We start from the raw sequence: 15,145 nt of genomic DNA, 5'->3' as shown, positions 1-15,145 counted from the left end.
CTGGAGAGCAGGCAGCATCTGGCTTGTCCCTTGCTGTCGCCCCAGCATCTGGTATATGGAGGACCTCATGGCAACTGTTTACTGAAAGGCTGCCTAAGTAAATAAGTCACTTCAAACCCAAGGAGGAAGTATTGCGGAGGATATAGAAAAGTTAGAACCCTCACGCACTGCTGGTGACGATGTTGTCGCCACTACGGAAAACAGTCGGACAGTTCCTCAAAAAATTAAAAATAGACTTATCATATGATCCTGCACTTCCACTTCTGGGGATACACCCCCCATAATTGAAAGTAAGGACATGAAGAGACATTTGCATACCCCTATTCATAGCAGCCTTAATTACAGTAGGCAAAAGGCGGAAGCCATCTAACTGTCCATTGATGAATAGCCGAACAAAAATGTGATACATACATACAATGGACTATGATTCAGACTTAAAAAGGAAGGAAATCCTGTCGTATGCTATAAGGTGGATGAAACTTGAAGACATTATGCTAAGTGAAATAAGCCGGTCACAACAGGACAAATACTGTATGATTCCACCCATATAAGGTGCCTGGAGCATTCAAGCTCATTGAGATCACCGGTGGTTACCAGGGGCTGGGGAGTAGGAGGGGGCGGGGAGTCAGCGTTTAAGGGGTACAGAGTTTCAGTTTTGCAACAGAAAAAGAGTTCTGCAGATGGCTGGTGGTGATGGTTGCACAAAAATGTGAAGGTACTTAATGCCACTGAACTAACTACATGCTTAAAAATAGTTAAGATGGTAAATTTTGTTATGTATATTTTAACACAATTAAAAATGCATAATTTTTAAAAATTCAGGAAGGCCAAGAGACTTATCCAAGGTCATGATATTCTGCCCTGGATCTGTTTAAACTCTCCCAGACGACTAGTAGTATTTTTTGAGGTCGTGTTTTTTGAAGATCTTAAAGCTGGGAGCCAGCAGACCTTGATGTTAATAAGTCATCGGATACCTTAGTACCTCACTTCCCACGCATGTGTGGTCCTGTCTCCCTGAAAACAACTTACCAGTAGGTTAAGATGATGAGATGAAATATGTGTAAGAAAAGGCTAGGCACTAGATTGATGGCTGAATTCATTATGCTCCGGGGACTTAACGTATGTGATACGTTAAGGAGTTAAGGACTTAACGTATTCTTGAGATAGAAACTTCCCAGTAATCTAGCAAATAGGTACGAACCTTGTTGAACTGATGCCCCAGCACGATCATTCTCCAGTTCAGTTAAAATGGTGGACTGAATATAAAAGTTTACCTCCATCACTGAGCAGATTTTTTACCTCGTTGCCTTTGTGACAATGACGATGTTATTTCAGAGCAGCCTTCCTTGTGGGCTGAAATACCCTTGGAGTCAGATTCTTCTTCTCTTCCTCTCACAGTAAAGTGAAGTGGGGAGACAAGCCCACGTGCAACAGGATGTCTAGTCTCAAGACGCAGCACCACACCCCAAAGCGCAGCTTCTGCAAGTGACCTTTCGTGGCTCACTTCAAGTGACAAGTGAGCTACGCGAATGTCTTTTGCACAGAGTAGCCTGATTTCAGCTCTTAGAGAAGAAGGCGTAAGCATTTTAATATTTTCCCTCTTTAGAGATTTGCTTTATTAGGAAAGGAAGCTCTCAGTTTCTGTCACATGCTGTATCACATCTCATTGTCCAAGAGGACACTCTCCTGAAGCTGAGAAAACACCTAAGATTTCATGCTAGTTCTAACCCAACAGATGGCCCGGTTTACCCACCGTTGTGTTTTTTTTTTTTTTTTTTTTTTTTTTTTTTTTCAACGTTTTTTATTTATTTTTGGGACAGAGAGAGACAAAGCATGAACGGGGCAGGGGCAGAGAGAGAGGGAGACACAGAATCGGAAACAGGCTCCAGGCTCCGAGCCATCAGCCCAGAGCCTGACGCGGGGCTCGAACTCACGGACCGCGAGATCGTGACCTGGCTGAAGTCGGACACTTAACCGACTGCGCCACCCAGGCGCCCCTACCCACCGTTGTGTTTGAAAATGAACACAGTTAAATGCGTTGCCTGTTTTGCTACTCACAGATGGATTCTTCCTATAGTCCCAAGAGCTTGCAGTCACATCTTGCACTAAAATACGTTCAAGACTGATGAAAGGAGGCATGCCTGGGTGGCTCAGACAGTTAAGCATCTGACTTTGGCTCAGGTCATGATATTATGGTTTGTGAGTTCGAGTCCCGTGTTGGCCTCTGTGTTGACAGCTCAGAGCCTGGAACCTGCTTCAGATTCTGTCTCTCTCTCTCTCTCTTTGCCCCTCCCCTGTTCGCACTCTTTCTCTCTCTAAAAAATAAAGTAAGACATTTAAAAAATTAAAAAGAAAAAGATTGATGAAAGGAGTTGAATGCAGAAACAAAACCATAAAAATAGAAAAGAAAACAGAGGTGAAAAGTAAATCTTAGTTTGGGGAAAAGTCTATCAAGATATTAAAGCAAAGAAAAATAATTGCAGGGGCGCCTAGGTGGCTCAGTCCGTTAAGTGTCAGACTTCTGCTCAGGTCATGACCTCACAGCTCATGGATTCAAGCCTCGCGTCGGGCACTGTGCTGACAGCTCAGAGCCTGGAGCCTGCTTCGGATTCTGTGTCTCCCTCTCTCTCTCTCTGCCCCAACCCCACTGGCACTCACTCTCTCTCTCTCTCTCTCTCAAAAATAAATAAAACATTAAAAAAATTTAAAAAAATAATTGCAAAAGAAAAGTTGGTACATTTAACTACAATTTCTGCATATGAAAAATATGATAAAATGGAAGCAACACATTAGGAAAATATATGTAACAAATGTGATAGGCAAAGGGTTAATCTGCAAATAAATGTCTCTAATCAACTTTTTAAAAACTTTACTATCCCAATACAATAACGGACAAGAGAAATTATTTTTCTCTACAAAAGAAGAAATATAAATGGCTAATTAGTGTGAAAAAAGTTGTTCTCTTTAGTGATTAAAGAAACACATACTACACTGAGATGAAGACTGTTTCTACTTATTGGCAATCTTTTTTTTTACAAGATAACCCTCAGTATTGGCACGCACATACCGCTGAGAAGAATAGAAGCGGATGTGGTCTTTCTGGGAAGTTATTTAGCAGTGCCTCCTAAGAGCTTTAAATGTGATCATACACATTGACTCAGGACATAATTAGAAAAACCGAAAAAAAAAAAAAGATACATAAGGATGTTAAGTGCAGCACTGTTAGTAGTGGTGAAAAATTGAAGATAAATGAACAACAGGGAATTATTTATATAAATTATGGTTCATCAATGATGGCAGTAATGCTGACATTAAAAACTGGGAGTCCAAAGAATATTGATTAAAATCTTCCGTGTGTATTGTGCACGATTATATAATGTGTAATTGTGTACATGTGTACAATTGATTACTGTTGCAGATACCAATATGCACCGTGGCAAATCTGTACGTATGCACTGAAAATCAGCAATATGTTAGAAACTGTTATCTCTGGATGTCCGGATCACAAATAATTTCAATTTCAATTTTCTTAAAACTCCTCTGCCTGTTGGAAGTTTTCTACAATAAAAAGATATCATTTCTTTAAACGGAAAGTAAATTTTTAAAATGAAATTGCTACCAAAACAGACTTACTATGAAGCAAATGCTTCATTTTTTCTCCATAGACGCTTGCCTTTGCAGTTAAAGACTCCAGCTTGTCTCCCGTGTCCATCGGCTCACCAAATCATGTAGTCTTAATCTGCACACTTCCTAGACCTGGCCCTTCCTTTCCACTCTCCCAATCGGCCCTCTAGTTTGGTGTAGGTCTTCATTAATTATTGCCCTTTGACCCTCTATTGCCCTGGGTTTTGAATACCAATCCCAGACCTGGCACCCACCATTTTCAGTGGCGTGCCTGTAACCTGGCTTTCTCACGTCCATCATCAGACTCCCCTATGCATGCCAAACACTGTCCCCTCGTGCACCTGTGCTTTCACACCTCTATGATGTTCCTTCTACTAGCAACAGACTTTCCTCAAGCCTTCATTCAGTAGGCATTTGCTGAGCAATTTTCATATGCCAGGCAATTGGGGGCCCAAAAATGAATTAATCACAGACCTCTGCCTTAGAGAGGTTTGCAGTCAACCTGGAGAAACAAATATACAACTAGTTATATTTTGTATAATAAGTACTAGTTATGTTAAATATATTACCCGGTGGTGGAAGTGGGATTCGAATCCAGGTCGACCTGCCTCCAAAGCCATTTTGCTTTCAAGTAAGGAGAGATCCAAGCAATTGCAGTGATCTGATATGGCTGGCACCAGGGTATGCGTTGGAGAGGGACAGGATATGGAGCTACAGAATATCTGTGTATGGCACGCTGAGGGCCTAAAACCTAACCCTATTTATAATGAAAATAACAATAAGTAATAACTCATAACTTGGTTCCATGCTCTGTTCTAAGTGTTTTGCACATACTAGCTCAGTTAATCCTCACGGCGACTTTATGATGGAAAACAACTGTATCTTTTTATAAAGAAACTGAGGCACAGAAAGATTAAGTGACTCGCACAATGTCACATTGTGGGTTCAGAGTCTGAGATCTTTACTACTGTGCTTTAATAATTTATGTGCTCGGTCGTCTTGTCTCCGCAAGCAGATTACAAACCGTAAAAGGTCAGAGACTATCGTAGGCACTTTGTATCCCTAGCAGAACTCTATGCATGGACACCAGGAAATATGAATGGAATTGAATTAAACAAAGAACCTCCAAAGTCTCCTGTGAAGTACTCATACTTGCTTTGAGAATTATGCAGACCTATGTTGTCGGGCAAAAGTTGGAGAAAAAGAAAGTGACTGTTTACTCCACCATCCGAACTCAATATCGTGTGTCCTTCAGAAGCAGATAACAAATCTCTGTTGGCTGCAATCGTGCTGTGTGGTCTCCACCTCTCAAAGTCAGGATCTCCTCAGTTTGGAAGCTGTCGCCTTATTGAACCTCCCACTGGTTTCAAACTGTAACTTGACTGAAAGGCACTTAGAATATGATTCCAGAATGTGAGAGGCACTAGCTTTTTAAATTCACTTGTTCTAAGCCTGTAGCTTTTTAGGGGGAGAGAGTGAGCCCTGCTGGTTCAGATTCCAGCATAATAGAGTCATATGTGTAAGCTTAAAGAGGATGCTATGCAAATGAACACTTGTTTCCTGTTTGAGCCAAAGACAGAGCACTATGCCTATAATGAGTCTTCTATTTTACATTATGGGAATCGGTTGGCTCACCTGTGCAGCCGCGATAGGAATGTCACCGAAGACCGACATGCCTGTGCACACAAAGGGCGGAATATGTGAAGCCTCTTCTCTCCCCCCTCCCCACCCCCTCACCCTCACATGAGGGAGGAGCGAGCTGCCATGAGGTCATGTAAGGACACGCAGCACTTCTCATTCCAACCATAGCTTCACTTTTGCTTTAAGGGAATGAAGCGGGAGGGTGGAGGGAAGAGATGGGAAGAGCGACATCACACGCTCACCCTCTCATACCTCAGCCTTTTCATGGCTTTCCCTGTCACAGCCCTACCCCACCCCACAAATCAAAATCAGCCTTGGCCTTTGAGGCCAGGTTCAACAAAGCCTTCTTGTATAACAACAATGGCAGCTAATATTAATTGAACACACTTGCCAGGTGCAAGACGCTGTTCTATCGGGAGATCAACGCATGTAACTTTCAAGCAGTGCATTCACTGTTCCTGTCTACGTTTACCGACTGCAGCCGCTAAGGTGCAGAGAAGTTTAGTGAGTCTCCTGGGATGGGAGAGCAGTCTCGGATCCATGACGTGTTACTCCAAAGCCCAGGCTTGTGGCCTTTGTGCTACATTTCCTTGGCCATAAAACTTCTGATCTTCAAATTCTCCTTGCTTCCACTTCCAGCTAGAAATCATGTATCCTTCTAACAAACGCCCAAGGTGCTGTATCTGTGTTTCTTTTATGGGACTTAGCAGTGTTAACACCCTGTGATCATTATTTCTATGAAGTCTTCACTTTTCCTATTAAATTGGGAGCACGGAGGCCAAGTCTGTTTCTTATTTGGCATATTTTCCACAGCACCCGGTATAATGTGTGGCACCCACAGGCAAGAATGAGGAAGGTTGTTTCTGATCAGATTTGACCTTTCTGAGCACCTGCACCTTGACAGGACTTTGGGAATCTAGGAAACCACTTGCACCAATACTTCAGCTCGGTTTTCCTAAGAAAAGTAAAGATTTACCTGAAGAAGCTTGAATCGTGGTTTTACTCACAAAACTGAGAATGGGCTTAAGAATCCACTTCGATGGAAAACATTTCATTCTTTAAAAAAAAATTCTCTTCTTCCTGTTATTGGTAGTTCTGAACCTTAGCTATTGTTTTTTTTTCCAATGGGTTAAAGAGTACCTAAGTTGATGAGAAAAATAGGACACAGGACTTAGGTATTGGCAGTTTTTTCCATTTTCACTTCTGTGTGAATTTTTAATATAAATGTGGGGATGTAAAGCATTAATGCAAGTGAAAATGTTTCGGTGAGCAAGTTTCAGCAATTCAGCTTTATAACAATTATAAATAAATCTGTTCAGTTTTTCTGGACAATGCCAGTATTTGGATTTGTTTTAACAAGTAAATTTCTCATTGATGGCAAAAAAAAAAAAAAAAACCAGGCAAATCATACACCATCGTCTACCCTACAGTGCTTTTCCCTCAATAACCCCGGTTCCTTGCTGTCCTGGCATGGTTCAGAGGTCAGTAGCATCCCAGTACTCCTCAGAGCCTCTTCTTGTGTATGGTTCAGATGTGCTGATCCTTTCTGTGCCTCTCATTTGTTTAGTGACAGAGTGGAAGCTTCCTTGGATCCTTCGTGGCAGGCTGCAGAGACACCCCCAACTCACGATGCTTCAAATTTAGACATTAAAGGATCTAGTTGTCATTAACTGTACTTTGAAGTTCTTCTATTGTTTAAACATAGTCACATGGTTTCAAACATTCTGGAAAGTACCTGCTGCAACTGTTTATTATGCCAGGAATGCATTCTCTCTCTCTCTCTCTGTCTCTCTCTCTCTCTCTCTCTCTCATCTTCTTCTTGGGCTGTGACAAATGAGAAGGGTCTTCGGTTCATACCCTCATCCAGTTCTGGGCAGAAGAGACCTGTTTTGAGGGTGACGCCGACTCTGTCGTTCCTCCCATGTTCCACTCTTAAACATCTTTCTGGATGCATTATTAAAGATTTTGGGGGTTTTCTCTTTAACCTTCCCAAAATCCTGTTTCTAAGTTCTAAGTCCAGTTGCCAGTTTCTAAGCTATACTGGCACAGCATTTTGTTCATAATTCCACACAAGCACTGATCAATAAATGACCCAGTGGGGGGTGGGGGGGGCAGAGAAGAGGAAGAGAGGAACTAGTGGGTCCAGGCTCGCTAGTACGAGCAATGCCGCCCCCCTCCTCAGAGCACAGGCTGAACAGGATGTACAGTCACAGCACCAGCACCTTTGCTGATTTGAATAAATCACAAAGGTGCTTACGCCTGGCCCGAGGTGAGGTTTGATGTCTGTGCTGCCTGCCATGGAGGAAAATCCCCAGCTGGCCCAGGTGTCGCTGCCACCGCCCCCGACCCCCTCCGTCAGCATAGCAGGAATTCTAGCAAATCCTTAATGTTGCGCCCGCACCTGTGACAGCCACATACTATTCCCTCAAAAGGAAACAGATACTGCTCCATCTGTGTTCGAGTTGTTTCAAAAGCTGGAGACAAAGAAGTGTCCAAAGCCAGACTGCTTGAGCCCCCGGAGTGACAAATTCTTGCTCTTGCTGCCATGGCCTGAGGGAACTGAATACCCTGCCCCTCCCTTGGAGATGAGGTTCTGGCAGAGCTCCTCAACCCCGCGGGTCCTGCTGCTCCATTCACTGCCTTGGCTGAAGACAGGTATGGCCTTGCCGTTAGCTGAGGTCCAAAGACACGGAAAAGTGACAGTCTCCCTCCCGGTGTTGCCACAAGCCCGGGCCCTGCTGGTTCACCCAAGCTGTAGGGCCTCCTCGGGGGGCAAGAATAGATGTCCCTTCCCCCAGAGCTGCACTCTGTCCTGAAAGCTCCAGTGGCACAGCTATCTTGTGTCACTCGCACAACCTGAGAGCACCACCCTGACGGAGCCAACTGCCACCATCTGCTTTGGATCAGATTCTAGAATAAGTCACTTCGTGGACAAAGACCAATATCCCGTCAGTGTCCAGTGCTTGGTGCAGAGGCAGTTCTACTGGCTCTGTCAGCTCCTAGCTTCCAGAGGCTTCCTCTCTCTCTCAGACACCTCTGTTCTTTTTTCCTTCTAGTCTCAATCAAGGTACTGTCACCAGACAAATGCCCTCTCCCTCTCTCTCTTTCTCTCTCTCATCTTGCTTCTTTGGCTGTGACAAATGAGAAGGGTCTTAAGAACTTTGAATCTGAAAGGCAAGTGGCTAGGGTTCAGCTTCCTTTATGCCAAGAAGGCCTCAGCTTCCAGGTAAACTAGTGGGTATCATGAGCTTATATGGAAGAAAAACCCCGCTGGAGTCCCACCTAGGGACATGAGGCTCCAGACGTTGGCAGGCAGAAGAGGGGTCGAGGTTCCTCCACCCACCTGCAGGGTCTGAGCCTAGGCCTTGGTTTTACCCAGATGTACAGTCACGTACACAATTATCTTCTCGCCTGTAAATAGAGGAGACAATCTTCTAGTAACTGGTGCCACGGGTTTCTTCCCAGCAGGTTAACTTTTATTTCTGTCCATCTCTTTTAATTTGGAAATGTCTTATTGATGTACATTTCATAAGCAAATACTTACAAAAAATATTTTAAGTTGTATATATATATAAAAGCTTTATAAACCTTTTCTGGGGCATGAACCATGTCATAACTGAATATAAATCTGTGTGTATGTGCATGTGTATACAGATCCCCCATTCACGTGCATCCTGTGTGTCCTGGGGCTCCGTGGGAAAGGCATGTCCCATCATGGGCTGCAGCCAAGCGAAGGTTGAAAGTTGACACTCAGGAGATACACCCCCCCCACCCCCACAGCCCCCTCTGAGCCACCACCTCTGTCTCATCACCTTGGCTCCTGTAGATCCTGCCACTTCCAAATGCTCTTTTCTTTTTGAGAGAGGGAGAGAGACAGAGAGCACACGTGTGCCCTCAAGCTGGGGAGGGGCAGAGAGAGAAGGGGGACAGAGGATCTGAAGCAGGCTCTGTGCCGACAGCAGTGAGCCCAACGTGGGGCTCAAACTGATGAACCGTGAGATCAGAATCTGAGCTGAAGTCAGACACTTAACCGACCGGGCCACCCAGGTGCCCCTCCTGTTGCTATTTTAAAGTGTTGTTCCTTGGGGCACCTGGGTGGCTCAGTCGGTTGAGCGTCCGACTTCGGCTCAGGTCATGATCTCGCGGTCTGTGAGTTCCAGCCCCGCATCGGGCTCTGTGCTGGCAGCTCAGAGCCTGGAGCCTGCTTTCGATTCTGTGTCTCCCTCTCTCTCTGCCCCTCCCCTGCTCATGCTCTGTCTCTCTCTCTGTCAAAAATAAATAAACATTAAAAAAAAAAAAAGTTTAAAAAATAAATAAATAAAGTGTTGTTCCTTTAATGTGGTATTTCTGCTACTCAAAATGCATGCATATACCAGTGCATAATGCGTGCCTATGCTTTGGTACATCAGCCTTGCCTGAGTAAGGTTGCGGGACCAAATCTTTTGCAGATAGCCATCTACCTACGTACTAATTGAGGCAAGTCAACATGGAAGAGAGAGCCCTTTCAAATGCTTAGGATGTTGCAGAGTGGCCATTTTAGCTACCGAATTCCTCCCGTGGGGGTTCAGTGGACACAGAAGTTCCGTGGCACCAGTGAGCAAACCATGGAATGCTTGGAAAATGGGCAGACAGTTAAGCCCCCACTAAGCACCAGGCGCTCAAGCATCTGGCCCTGCTGTCAGCTGCTGCTGGCCGGCGTGCACGAATGAAAGGCTACCAGAGCCTCCCGTTAGACGCCAGCCCTCATTTCAGTGCCCAGAACATTTGGAAAACATCACTATCAGATAGGGCAATTCATTTCCTTCAGACAGGACACGGAGTTGAAAGGAGGTTAAATGAAAAGAAGCACAACAGTGCGGGCTCCCAGGCCTTCCTTTTGTGCGTACATATTAATAGACACTTCGCATAAAAGCTATGTAGCTTTGTAATGTCTTGTGATAGGGGTAGGACTTCAGGCAGGGCGAGCGTCGTTCATTCTCCATTTGCTTGTGTTTGGTTGCTCAGCATATTTCTGGTCCCGGGATGACCGTGCGAGAATCCAATGCGATTCAACAGGTAGGAGCAGGTGAAAATGTGTCTCCTTGCGATTTGGATTTCTTGTCAAGTCCCCTCCTGGGCTCTTGAAATATAAAAGGAAGACAGTACATTTTTACATAATTTTCTAAGTTTATTTATTTGAGAGAGATAGAGTGGGGGCGGAGGGGCAGAGAGAGAGGGAGGGACAGAGAGAATCCCAAGCAGGCTCTGCACTGTCAGCACAGAGCTGATATGGGGCTGGAACTCACAAACTGGGAGATCATGGCCTGAGCTGAAACCAAGAGTCAGATGCTTAACTGACGGAGCCATCCAGGTGCCCTGGAAGATAGTACATTTTTAAAGACACTTTCCGTACTTTTGCTCAAGGAATAAAACAGAACTCGATTTAGCTGGGGGTTGAGGAGGTGCAGGCTTTACGTTTCTAATGCGTGAAAAGCACTGCTTGTTTATCTAAGACTAAATGTTGAGAGTAAAAATTCCTGTAAGAGGGGCTTAGTTTATAGGAGAAGGTGAGGCAGGAGGATGGGTGCTGTGCTCAGTTGCTAAGCTCTGTGAGACAGCATTTCTGCCCGTGTAACACGTCTTACTTACAAAGCAGCTGGAAGTATGCATGAGATATACACACGAAAATGTTCTGATCCCAGCCCTCACCACTTTTTTATTGCCTTTCTATTGTCTTTTTATTGCCTACTTAACAATCTCATACAACTCGTGTAAATTGGCATAAAGCCATTCTGCCCGTAACGTGCTTCTCTATGATTAGTAGCAGGGAACTGCACCATAACATCGCCTGGTACGCTGTCCAGCTCATCACTGGCTCCCTGGAGACTCCCTAGTGCCTGTCACATAGGAACGGCCTGTAAATTAGCTTTTCTAATCTTAGGCACCTATCAATTATTCACCAGCCTGGCTCCTCTTGTACATTATCTTATAGAATTCACCCTGGCAACCTTGCACCTCATTTCTAAATCTTGCTCTGGAACCGATACCTTAATATTAGGTTTCTGCAGCTTTACTTTCTTCTATATGTCAGCTGATTCTGAAAGTGTCCTTTCTTCTTCTTCTTCTTCTTCTTCTTCTTCTTCTTCTTCTTCTTCTTCTTCTTCTTCTTCCTTTACCTATAGAAAACTTTCTGTGAAGGTTAAGAAATCAAGGCTATCGCTTTCCACTTTTCAGTATCGATTATGAGATCATACTTCTGATAAGTCAGTCATTGAGCTTTTGAGAGAAGACACAGGCAAGAACTTTTGCTTTGTTTTTTATATACTACCTTGCTTGCAGTGTTAAATGAGAGAGTATAAATTGTGTTCACTGCTCTTTTCAAATAAGTGTAATTCAAAATTACCTGCATTACATTATTCCTTTTCATTGCATAAGGAGAAAATTGCATATATCAGGTTTCAAATACTTGTATATGTAAAACATAATCTGTAATATTAAGTCCATGATTGCCAGAAAAGATAACATAGAGAAATTTGTTCTTTTTATAATTTTTTTTATTTATTTATTTTTTTACTATGAGCACAAGCAAAAGAAACACAACCATGTTGAGGCGGGAACCACATAATGTCATTAATCGGTCGTCCTAACGGGATAGCCAATTATCATCTTGAGTGCCTCACATACAAGAGCTGGTGGCTCCTGGAGAGAGTTTGCCAGCTCAGAAAAGAAACAGAGGTTACAATTATAATATTAATAGTCTTAATAAGCATGTGTACACTATCTTTGGGGTGGACTGGTGCCCCTTGGTCCGTGCTGAGCCATCAGTATCGACTGAATGACTTTCACTTTGTAGTCGTGAAAATTAGACGGGGATGATTTCTCATGAGGAAAATAGCATTCTCAGAGAGATGTCAGAACAACACAACCAGACACGCTCCATATTTATTAACGTGTCTAAAGATGGGCCCGTGAGTGCTGCCCATCAGGGGTATTGCGGCGAAGTCACAAATCAGATCCACAGGAACTGATACAGCCTGGGTCGGGGGACAGGAAATGAGCTACAGTAAGGAGACTTCGCAGCCTGAATGACCAGGTATTACAAATGGTGATATTTTAAAGAACAATTTAGGGTTTAAGTAAATCAAGGATCCAGTGAAGGAAATTAATGATACCCCAGTTAAATACCATGGAACATTTTGCCCATAGTCTGACATTACAGCAAATACAGTATATTCTAAAGCTTCTTCGGTGCCATATTGTGATATTACAGGACACTTTTACATTGCCCTTGGAGAGATAAGATCGTATTAAGCAAAATAGTTGGAAACATTTCCACTTCTGTTTTTATTGGGACTTTATTTTTTTAGAGCAGTTTTAGGTTCACAGCAAAATTGAGAAGGTACAGAGATTTCCCACCTAGCCCCTGCCCTCATACATGCTTAGCCGCCCCCATTATCAAAATCCCCGTTTCTACTAATTTTCATGAGTGTCCAAATCTTTCTAATTTTTGTTGAATTTTTCACGTTAAGAAATACCCATATATTTAGTAAGTGTGTTTCTTTTAACATCGGTTGTAAGCCAAGAACTGTACTAGGGCAAGGGCTATTGATCCCAGTATAGTGCTCATTACATAGAAGACCTAACATTTAGTGAATAACTTCACAGAAGATGAATAAGGCATCCTTGAGAAACTTGGCAAACTCACAGTCTAATAGTTGGGTCAGGGTGGAGGAGAAAAGCATATGAATTTTAAAATCATAGTGAAGTAAGGTGTACAGTTATAACAGATATCAGAAAGTACCATGAAAGTGAGTGGCAAATGAAAACATCTCCAGAAAATAGAAAAATCAAGAAGAGATACCACTTTTTATTGGTATTTGCATCCACAAAAATTCACTTCCAGGGACACTCAGAGTTATAGCAAGTTACATTTGTAGGAAAAAAAATTAAAATGAAGCATGTTAAATGTGATCTTCCCAGAAACGACAATTAGAACAAAGGATTTTGCATTTTTAAGCAAGGTCTTAATACCCAATATTTTTCAAATAATGGGCACCATATCTCATCAACCAGTTACCCCTGTAATGTATGTACCTTCTTACTGTACAGATTAAGCTTCCTTATATATGAAATCATACTTACTATGATACTATTTTATGCTCAGTTCTCACCTTTATCATTATTGCTGTATTTATTACAGTTATTCAAAGGGTCAAATAATTCATGGGGTGGTAGAATTGAGTTTAAGTAATGATGTGCATCTTTAAGCAGGGTTTTGGAAATATTTAGGATTTCTTGATGGCTAGTTTGAGAAACTCACTTAGAGAGTACTGTATTTTATTTTTCCCACTCATTCTCATCTTTAACAGTTCTAGAGCAGGCATACAAATTAGGACCCCAGTATCAATCTCTCAGTATTTGGAGACAAATCCTCTCTATTGGTAGAGGTGGGTGGTGGGGGGGCTTCTTATCTACAACAACTCTTTTACCTTGAGCTCCAACAAAATGTGTAACCCAACCAATGCGACTTCTCATGCCAGTTTTATTATTTATGCTTTATTTGCAACAGCATCACTTCCCAGTGTTTTACTGGCTTAAAAAAAAAAGAAAACTTTTATGTTTTATTTATTCTTGAGAGAGAGAGAGAGAGAGAGAGAGAGAGAGAGAGAGAGAGAGAAAATGAGTGGGGGAGGAGCAGAGCAAGAGAGGGACACAGAATCTGAAGCGGGCTCCAGGCTCCGAGCTGTCAGCACAGAGCCTGACGCGGGGCTTGAACTCACAGACCATGAGATCATGACCTGAGCTGAAGTCCGATGCCCAACCGACTGAGCCACCCAGGCGCCCCTGTGTTTTGCTGGCTTTGTTACAAATATCTCATATCTTCATTGAAACAGGCCTGGGTTTGAGTCGGATCCCAGCTTACTGACTGTAACGTTTCACAGTTTATATCTCAAAACCCCAGTGCCCCCTTCTGTAAAATGCAAATAATAAGATTTTGTGGGTAATAAAGGAATGAACTGATCCTCATGATGCACAGCGCGGTGTCTTGCACGTTCGTAAATGTTGGCAATGGGCCTTGCACAGACAAGTCCCTGAAGCCACATAGTGCATGGCCTCCATGGCTCTCTGTGGCCGCCCTGGTTCCTTGTTGTTGCTATAGTTACATCTGTGGGGAAGAGTTTTCTGAGTTCAAAATACTAGGCTCACCTATAGACTTAGACTGTGACCTTGTTTTAAGTTGGAACTTTAATAGAAAACTAGAAAGACAAATGTGAGGGACGTTGAGGAGTGGGAGAGCCCTCTCTGAAATATTCTCAAAGATTGGGTTCTTAAAAGACGGGCTAGAGGAAGGGGTGTTCAAGTCACGGAGAGTGGTTCACGCTCACTCAAGTAAAGGTTTAAATGGGATTTTGTGCCAAGCTTGAAGAAAAAGTGCCTTTGTGTAATTTTGACTGGAGAAACATCAGAAGATAACCAGCCTCGTAGAATGACAAGTGACAGGCTTGTTGTGAGGGGAGCCTGGGACCTTCCCTTCAGAACGTGTCTTCATTCAGAAGAAGGCACACATCTGAAATGACTGTCAACTGGACAAGCCCCCCAACCGCCACCCCACCCCAGGCTCCTGGTCCTTGACCACAGCCCCCTGCAGACCCTAAATGCCCCACTGTGGGACTCTGACTGTTGTGGTAAGAACAGTGCCCCAGGCACAGGAGGAAGCGGGGCTGTCTGGGTTTACTCAACAGCCCTGGGAGTAAGAACTTTTTTCCCATCCTCAAAACAGGACTCCACCCTCAGAATAAAGCAGACTTCATAGCTGCCTAACTAAGTAGCCCCATGGGGTTTCTGGGAGCTAAAAACCACAGCAGAGCTTTTCTCCTGACTGGGCAAGTCTCTGAGACAA

This window comes from Neofelis nebulosa, chromosome 1, assembly GCF_028018385.1.
Source record: "Neofelis nebulosa isolate mNeoNeb1 chromosome 1, mNeoNeb1.pri, whole genome shotgun sequence".
Lineage (NCBI taxonomy): Eukaryota > Metazoa > Chordata > Mammalia > Carnivora > Felidae > Neofelis > Neofelis nebulosa.
Note: the sequence above shows the minus strand (reverse complement) of the source record.